This window comes from Lissotriton helveticus, chromosome 12, assembly GCF_964261635.1.
Source record: "Lissotriton helveticus chromosome 12, aLisHel1.1, whole genome shotgun sequence".
In the NCBI taxonomy this organism is placed as follows: Eukaryota; Metazoa; Chordata; class Amphibia; order Caudata; family Salamandridae; genus Lissotriton; species Lissotriton helveticus.
Window position 1 is genome coordinate 136,371,991 of NC_136073.1, and position 8,286 is coordinate 136,380,276.

Here is an 8,286-nt window from a genome sequence, read left to right on the forward strand (position 1 = left end):
GAGGTTGCTTTTAATGACTTCAGTGCATGACCGGTTTCGGCTTGTGCCTTCCTCAGATGCAAAGTCAAGGGCGTGCTAACCTTTTTACCGTGGGCTCCTTTAAACAAAGTCCAGAAGCCTCACTTCCAATGAAACGTCGGGTTGCGCTATTGTTGGGGACTACCAGTCCCATCAGGCTGCATACCTTCTGTCCACTGCACTGGAAAGCCGCCTCGATGTTTTCAGCAGTGATTACCTTCTGTCCCCTTCTTTCAGGCCACACACCCCAGGATAATCAGGTTTTGAGACGCGACTGTGTTTCACGCGCCTCGCCCAGCAGTCTCGGCCCGCCGTAAAAACAGCAGCTTCCTGATACCTGGCGGGCCACGAATAAATTCGATAACTCCACAAATTCAAAATGCCCCATGTCTTCGTGGCCACTTGGGCAGAAATATATATATAGTGGTGCAATATACATATGTACATTTATGTATATGATTTTGTATCTTTTTTGACACATGTGTATGAATATCAATTTGGTGTAAAAATGTAATTTGAGAGCGAGTTTGTGTATATCTTGTATAGATGTGCGCTCTCTCTCTCTCTCTTTCTCTTTCGCTTTGTTGCAATGCTACCTTCCCTTGGTATAGTGTATGCACTTGCTCTTCTTTCCACTTTTTGGAGTCCTCACTCAGGGTCCGATTACAAGATTTACAGTGCGGCAATGGGACCGCCCCACCGCCGGACTGCCAAACCTGTGAGGAGACTGCCCACCCTATTATGACTTTTTAAGTCATTGGTTGACTTTTCCTTTGGCGGTGCCCATAAAATAGGTACCACAATGGGAACGTCAACATGCAGTGCTGAAATGTCTGTACATGCACACAGGGGGGCACATGTGCCCCACTGTCTACATCCATAAGGCATGAGGCACAAGGGGGCTTTTCTCTAATCAGTTTTGATGTGGTAGAGCCCTTTGCTCTCCAAGAGGAACCGAGTTTATTAATCATTTAACCGGAGCCTCGGCAGCACCGTAGTGTTCTTCTATGCGGCACCAGGAGAGACAAAGTATTACTTGGCCACGGCTCACCCTAATATAAGTGTGACTATAGGGAGCTGTGCTCACTCCCCTGCCATTTCAAGTCGAGATTTTTAATAAACTCGGTTCCTCATGGAGAGCGAAGGGCTCAACCACATCAAAACTGAGCAGAGACTCAGTAGGGTGACTCTGCCTTAACCCCTGATTTAAAAGAAGGTAGGTCTAGCACCTAAGGGATCATATTGTTGAGAGTCCTGATGAAAGCCGGGGTGGTACATTTTGCCGGCTGAAACATGTAGATGTTCTGAAGAGTGGAGGTGTGGGTGTCTCATTATAGGCTCCCCCAACCCATCATCCACTGTTTCATTTTTAATTTGGTCAGGGTACCCACTATTAAAACTGGAAGAGGGATTCCCTGAAACCAGTTGTTAACACTATATCGGCACACTTTGTTCACTTCAGAGACCCCATCACTGTTATTTTATGTTGCATAGTCTTCCCCCTCCCTATTGCTCCACCTCCAGTGTTGGTCTGCGGGGAGGTGTGTTAGCAGCCCTATGATGAAGCATGACACAGCTTGCTGTGTGTGAGGGCATTTTTAACACTCCTGTGTGCTTTCCCCCACATCCACTATAAGCTATTGGAACGCTCTGTCCCTCTTCTGTAGAGAAAAGAACCAAAGGTGTTCCCATGTCCCCAAGCATCCCGAGGCCGGAGCCCCCCATAGGCTCAGCCCACCTGGCCTCCCAGTCCAAACCTGTTGCCTCTTTTCACAAACAACAATCCCCCTACACTAACACTGGGTACCCGATGCTGTATTGCACCTCTGCACACTGCCACACCAGTGAGACCAGTGTGACCTCTTGATGCTGCCTTGGACCGGCCCAGTACTCACCTTAAGTCCATGAGTTTGGTCATGTAAGTCACTGTAATCTACCTATATGCCATTCTTGTATATTCTCCCATGCAGTAACTTTGCAGGTACTGAAAATTGCACTGTGTTGAACTGAAGCGCATTTCTCCTCCTAAACGTACTTACCTGAGTGTATTGGTTCTGTGCCTAGTTAAATATAGAGATATCTGTTATTTTTATAAGTTTGTGCGAATCTCCTTATTGAGTTGTGTGCATCATTTATTAGCAGTGGCGACTCCTCGATGGAGTGCTGCGGGGCAGGGGAGGGGCAGAGTGGGAGTAGTAAACTCCGGCCTATGGCTGAATGGAGTTAAGTAAATAAATAAATAAATAAAATTATTTACATTGCGCATTCTACATCGCTGAGTTGGCGTTGCAGTGCGTGCAATGTAAATTATTTTACTTATTTATTTACTTAACTCAGTTCGGCCATATGCCGGAGTTTACTACCCCCCACCCCGCATCTCTCTCGCCCTACCACCTCGTAGCACTCCCTCGAGGAGCCACCGTTGTTTATTAGCTGTGTGTGCATTTAGCAGTTGTCTAACACTCCTCTCTCAGAAACCTAAGGCTGCTTGACCACACTACTCCCTAGCAGAGCAACTTGGGACTGCTAGAGTAAGCCCTCATCCACTCATAAGGGAATACCTGGGCTCATTGCACAATATACCTCTTTATTGTATAATATATAAATAACCAGCTTCCTACAATGACCATGAGTTTTTACACAAATACCGATCTACAAACAATTGTGGAAGGAGATTTTCGCCAAAATCATGAGCATCTTGAGGCGGGCATAACTAGGAGAAATGGTTTAATTTCTCCACATTTTCCCTCTTCTCATATTTCCTGTGTTCTACGGTGCAGATACAAAGAGGGAAATGGCTTTAAGCATCATTTTTGTACAGAAAGAGACCTATTCCTCTACAAAAACTATGCTGACCACAATGCAGGCACCATTACACTATGATGCAACGATGCCTGCGCTGATGCATGGCAGTACAGAGAAACAGCAGAACAACGCCACACTGAAGTAGATGTGACATTGTTCTCCTCTCTCCCATTTACTCAAAGCAGCACATCATCTTCACTTGCTGTGTTGCATTGTTATGTTGTGTTAAAAGTTTATTTGTAGAGCGCACAGCTACTCAATTGAGTGTCCCGGCGCTGAAGCAGGATGAAGACTCAGCCCGTAGGGGAAGCCAAGCTCGGGGGTTTACAGCTGAAACAGCCAAGTTTTGATTTCCTGAATGCCAGGAGATCCTGAGTTAACCTTAGATCGACTGGTAGATTGTTCCACAACTTTGCTGCTTGCACCTGGAAGGAACGACCCCCGATACGTGCCCGAAAGTATCTGGGGGACCGAGCCAGTTGCAGTGCTGCTGACCTGAGTGCACGGTGTGGATGATAAAATTGGACTCTTTTTATAATGTACCCAGCTCCTAAACCGTGGAGAGCCTTAAAAGCCAGGACCATGGCTTTAAAATGAATCCTTTTGCGGACAGGGAGCAAATGAAGAGACTTCAGCTGTGAAGCCATGTGGGCTCTGGGACCCAGCATGAGTATGGCTCTAGCTGCGGCGTTCTGAGTCACCTGCAGTCTAGTCAGTAGATACTCAGGCATCTGCATGATATCTTACTAACCTGGGCTTTAGAGTTTAAGATAAAACAAGTGATTTAAAGTATATATTTTAGTAATGGGCATCAAACTGTATAAATAATCAGACTGAACATAGTACCAAGTGTCCATAAAAAGGATACATTGCAGAACTAAACTAATAACACTCTTACGTTACCTCTCAAAAATAGCTAATTTTTGTCAGTTTGAGGCTTCAAGAGACTCCATCAATTAAACCAATACTGGCTCCCAAGCAGCCTTTACACTTGGTGATTAACCAATTGTACATATTTACTTTTTTTCATGTAGCAGGCACCCTCGTGAGAAGGCCTCTTTCTTCTTCAGCTCTCGGTCTCTCCCTTGGCTTCAAAGAAGCCTGCCTCCCACCTCTCTCTTTCAGCAAGAGTCCCCTTAAGGACTGCAATAGCCATTCAAGGACGTTATGATTGTTTTTTCACAAAAGGTATGGGAAAAATATGGCCATGTGGGTCCACGTAGATAGTACATGCTTCCACTTCTGTTTACATGCAGGTTTCCCTTGATAACCTTAAGGCTCAAACCCCACTTACTGTGCAGGGGCCAAGCAAAAGAGTGGGGACATTTGGTGATTCTTTTTTGTTTACACAAAGGGGCATGCAGCCTGTTTTGGCCTTAGGCCTAGGTGTGATGTCCCAATAGAATGGGCAGAGAAGACAGCTTTTAGGTATCATTGGTGCTGTAGAATATGCCTGGGCATAGTTCTGCTATGCTGAACTCCGTGAAGTGACAACAAAACTCAGCTGTGCTCTATGGAGTTCCACAAGCGGCGGAGCGAGGTAAGTCGCACTGATTTTTAGCTATGGGTGTTTGCCTCACGATTTAAAATCAGCAAGTATGGCATCATGTGCAGAACGAGAGGGTGCTGCTTCTTTTTTCCGCTCGAGTAGATGTTCTACTCAAACGGCAGCTTTGTCAATGTGACCTGTCGCAGCCGCCTGCATTGAGAAATCGCACTTGGAGGTGGTCTAGCGTTGGATTTTCCGCACTCGCCAAATTAGCGTTGGCAAGCTGTGAGAGAGGAGGAACTCCACTCCGCACCACTGAGTTTTTCAGAACTCTGCGTTCGACACGGAGCGTGGAGTAGGGAAAACTCAGCAACTCTGCAAGCGGAGCCGAGTTTACCGCCCAGGCCTACACCAGATGCAGTGGCACTGGAGCCCAGTGGTGTGAAGGGCCAACTAAACAAAAATGATGGCTTTTTTACTATTGTTCCTTGCTTTCAGTAGAACTCAGTTCACATTGCAGTGTCACTGTTGCTTTGGGCCTCGGAACTGTGGCACATGGGAGGGAAATATTGATGCAGAGGAGATACCATAGCTTGGGCCTCAGAGTAATAGCAGGAAGCCGGATGGGGCAAGACAGGACCCTTGTCTTTTACAAAGGGCAGAGGAGACGGTCCGCTTGGAAGGAAGTAGCTGTCATTAGTGAAGCAGGTGCAGTGTCGCTGGGGTCCAGGAGTGTGAGTTGCCCATTGCATCACAATTATGTCTGTCTTACTTTATAAAAGAAGCATCAAGTACATTTTTCTTGCCAGCTTTAGAGTTGAGGGCACTAAACATGTGGGAGCTAGCTTTGGTCTGAAAGGGACGGAAGCCTCTTTCAAGCTTGGAGCGATGGTCAAGCATGATGGGGAAGGGATGGGCGAGGGACACGAGACAGACTGCTACTCAGAGGCGCAGCTAACATTAGTGCTTCGAGTGCGGTTGCATACCCGCCCAATTATAGGGAGCCCTGTTTGCTGAATAATTTCTCTTTTGGTTTGATGTATTTATACTTTTATAGGTCTATATTTAGTGTGGATTAGGTATAGCAAAATTAACCCTGAAAGAATCTCACAAACCCAGCCCACTGCGGTCAGTCCTGACCCTACTTCTCCTGAAATCGTTGCCCAAATGTTTAGGAGGGGGCTCCAACTTCAAAACATTTGGCTTAGAGGGGTTCAGAGCAAAAAGAATTGAAGACCTCCAACCTCAGGCAGAGCTGAATTTGGTTCTTGGGCAATGACACATAAAATGTAACATTTATAGACCATTTGTATTCCTGTGTGGAACTTTCCATTAGGAATCAGGAGCTGTTCACCAGACTTTTGTTGTGTATGAGATAGGTTATGTGTGGCAGCCTCTCAGCAGGTAGTCGTGGCCGAGTGGTTAAGGCGATGGACTAGAAATCCATTGGGGTCTCCCCGCGCAGGTTCAAATCCTGCCGACTACGCATTCCTTTAGCTTCAGTTTTTAACGCTGAAAAACACATTACTAACATAAGTTTGATTTGGGATGCTAAACCTTCCTTCTTAATTTACTTTGAATGTTTACCTAGCCAAGGTTCGTTCTTACATTGCAGAGAGAAGGGCGGGACGGCCACGCGGAGGGAACATTAATATTTATTAAACAACAGGTTTGACAACAGTCTGAGCAGGCTGAAGCAAAACATATCATTAACAGAAGCACACATCAGGCGATTTCCTGGAGTCCACAGACTAGCAATTTATTTAGAGAGAGTGTAAAGAGTGAAGTGTAACTTTTAAAAATTAGGGACGTGTAGCTAGAGCATGTATAGCGAGCAAAGGGGAGAGGAAGATGAGAGACTCTTCTCTAAAAGGCTGTTTTAAAAAAAATCTGTGGCAGCGGTGGGATTCGAACCCACGCCTCCGGAGAGACTGGAGCCTAAATCCAGCGCCTTAGACCGCTCGGCCACGCTACCATGTGTAACATTTTCAATGTAATAACGCTTTAAATCTTAGATCTACCACTCTAGGTATGGAAAGCCTAGTCAGGAGGTTTACAAGTTCAGGAGGGTAGGGTGGAAATAAAGCTGGGCGGGTGAGTGCGAGTAATGAAGGTTATCTCTTTCACCCACTCATCGCACGTCTTCTCCAGACAGCTCGAGTCTACTGTAAACAACACGACTAGCTGAGAAATTACACCAACGTAGAAACATCTGCTCTAAATATAGCAACGTAATTCCATAATTTTCTAATGAACCAATTGTTCATACTGATGGGGTAATTTATTAGCACGTGATCTAAGTTCATTCAAAAAGATAACAGAAGAGCTGCATGTATTGATGGCAGGAGCCCTAATGACCCACCCAGCCTCCCTGGCATACCCTTAGCTTTCAAGTGACGTCATGTCTTGTGTGGCATCTTCACAGTCTGCTGTTTATGTCTTTATCCCAGTTATTTACATTCCCCGGCCTTTGAGCCCACATTGAGAAGGTAGAAGTGACACTGAAAGTTCCAAAATGCTACATGGTACTGGTTAAAACCCCAGCACTATTGGGTGGTGCCTCAAATGACGTATGTCCACGTGGAAGCTCCGAGAGCTGTTCACATTGCAGGCAAGACACAGACAGGAAAGAGGATAGACCGCCATTCTGAAGAAGCTAAGCAGAACAGGTACAGGAATAGATTATTGTTATACTATGTGGCCTGGTTCTCACTCGTCCTTCACGCCAAGTTATCTCCATTCTGAGAGCATGTTAGTCAGTCCACACACTTGTTATTTTGATGTGGAATAACTTGATTGCTTCCTGATAATTATCAGTACAAAGAGTCCTAGTTTAATCCGTCACAGTTCTTGTAGTGTACTTGTATTTTCAGGGTCACTGGACTAAATCAATTGTGCGGTCACTGCTTTGTTTGCATAATTAAAGATTATCAGCATTTGCCCCACATTGTACCACCTGCCGCATAATTTACCTGATTTTACCAAAAATTAGTGTTTAGCTTCATCAGTTCAACAGTTTTAAAAAAAATCAGCGAAACGTGCTACCATGCAGTGGAATTCCCTTTACAAAGGTTGGCAGGTCACATTACTATATTGGGGTGTTAAACTGGCACTGAGGTGCAACCATTGTGCAGACCTTGTTAACAAGTGTAAAAATGAAATATTAATTAATACTATAAAAAATGTGCCCCTTTAAACCACCTAATTTGCCTTTTCTTACCACATAATTTACTGAACTTTGTCTAGTATTTTGGCCCTCCCATGCTGCATAGTTCCAGGCGCCTGAGTACTCCATATCACTGTTGAGGTGTCTTGTGCTATGGGTAAAGATAGCACAGGTATCACTCTATTGGACCCGGATGTAATACCGTGATGCAGTCTAGTGATTGGGGTGGAGCTAAGGGGAGGAACAGGAACGGGAGGAGCTGGGGAAAGACCTTGAGGCAGTTAGAGTAGGGACCGGGTCGAAAGAGGAAGCAGAAAAAAAAGCTCTTTGATAATGCACACTTGGTGTCTATCATGATTAGTAGCACGATGCTACAGCTGGCGATGAGGGTGGGATCGGGCGCACTGTGTAACCTGTGCTGATCCTGCAACGCTGCATGACCCTGTCCCCCGGAGGCGCGAGTGAAAAGCCCGCCTTCGCGACTGTCGCGATCAAGAAGAGCGTTGCGGCGAAGAATAAGCCGCCAGACATGCTTGTCCTGAAGCTCCGTGGCTGCGAAGGCTGCGTGGAGCGGTGAATGCCGTGAATGAGTATTCGAGCGCGATCACGCGCAAAGAACTGGAGACTCACCCCTGAAGCGTGAGCCCTCAAGGCGGGAGGACGTGACGGCGGCAGCCCACCCTGGTCATCTCCATGCCGTTCGCTGCCGGTACCGCACCAGTGGCGATTTCTGCATCCAGGGGAGGGCCCCTGCACCCGGTGAGTGCCTGAACGGGAGCCGAGTGATTGCAGCAGCAAAGAAAGGCCA

At 46.3% G+C, this 8,286-nt stretch overlaps 2 non-coding genes across 2 annotated transcripts; one reads left to right on the top strand and one right to left on the bottom strand.

Moving 5' to 3' along the window:
* The first annotated feature begins 5,716 nt into the window (after positions 1 to 5,716).
* Positions 5,717 to 5,798, top strand: TRNAS-AGA (transfer RNA serine (anticodon AGA)). The gene has a single exon. It is a non-coding gene; the product is annotated as a tRNA-Ser (tRNA).
* Positions 5,799 to 6,205: 407 nt separating this feature from the next.
* Positions 6,206 to 6,287, bottom strand: TRNAL-UAG (transfer RNA leucine (anticodon UAG)). Its single transcript has one exon. It is a non-coding gene; the product is annotated as a tRNA-Leu (tRNA).
* Between the last annotated feature and the right edge of the window lie 1,999 nt (positions 6,288 to 8,286).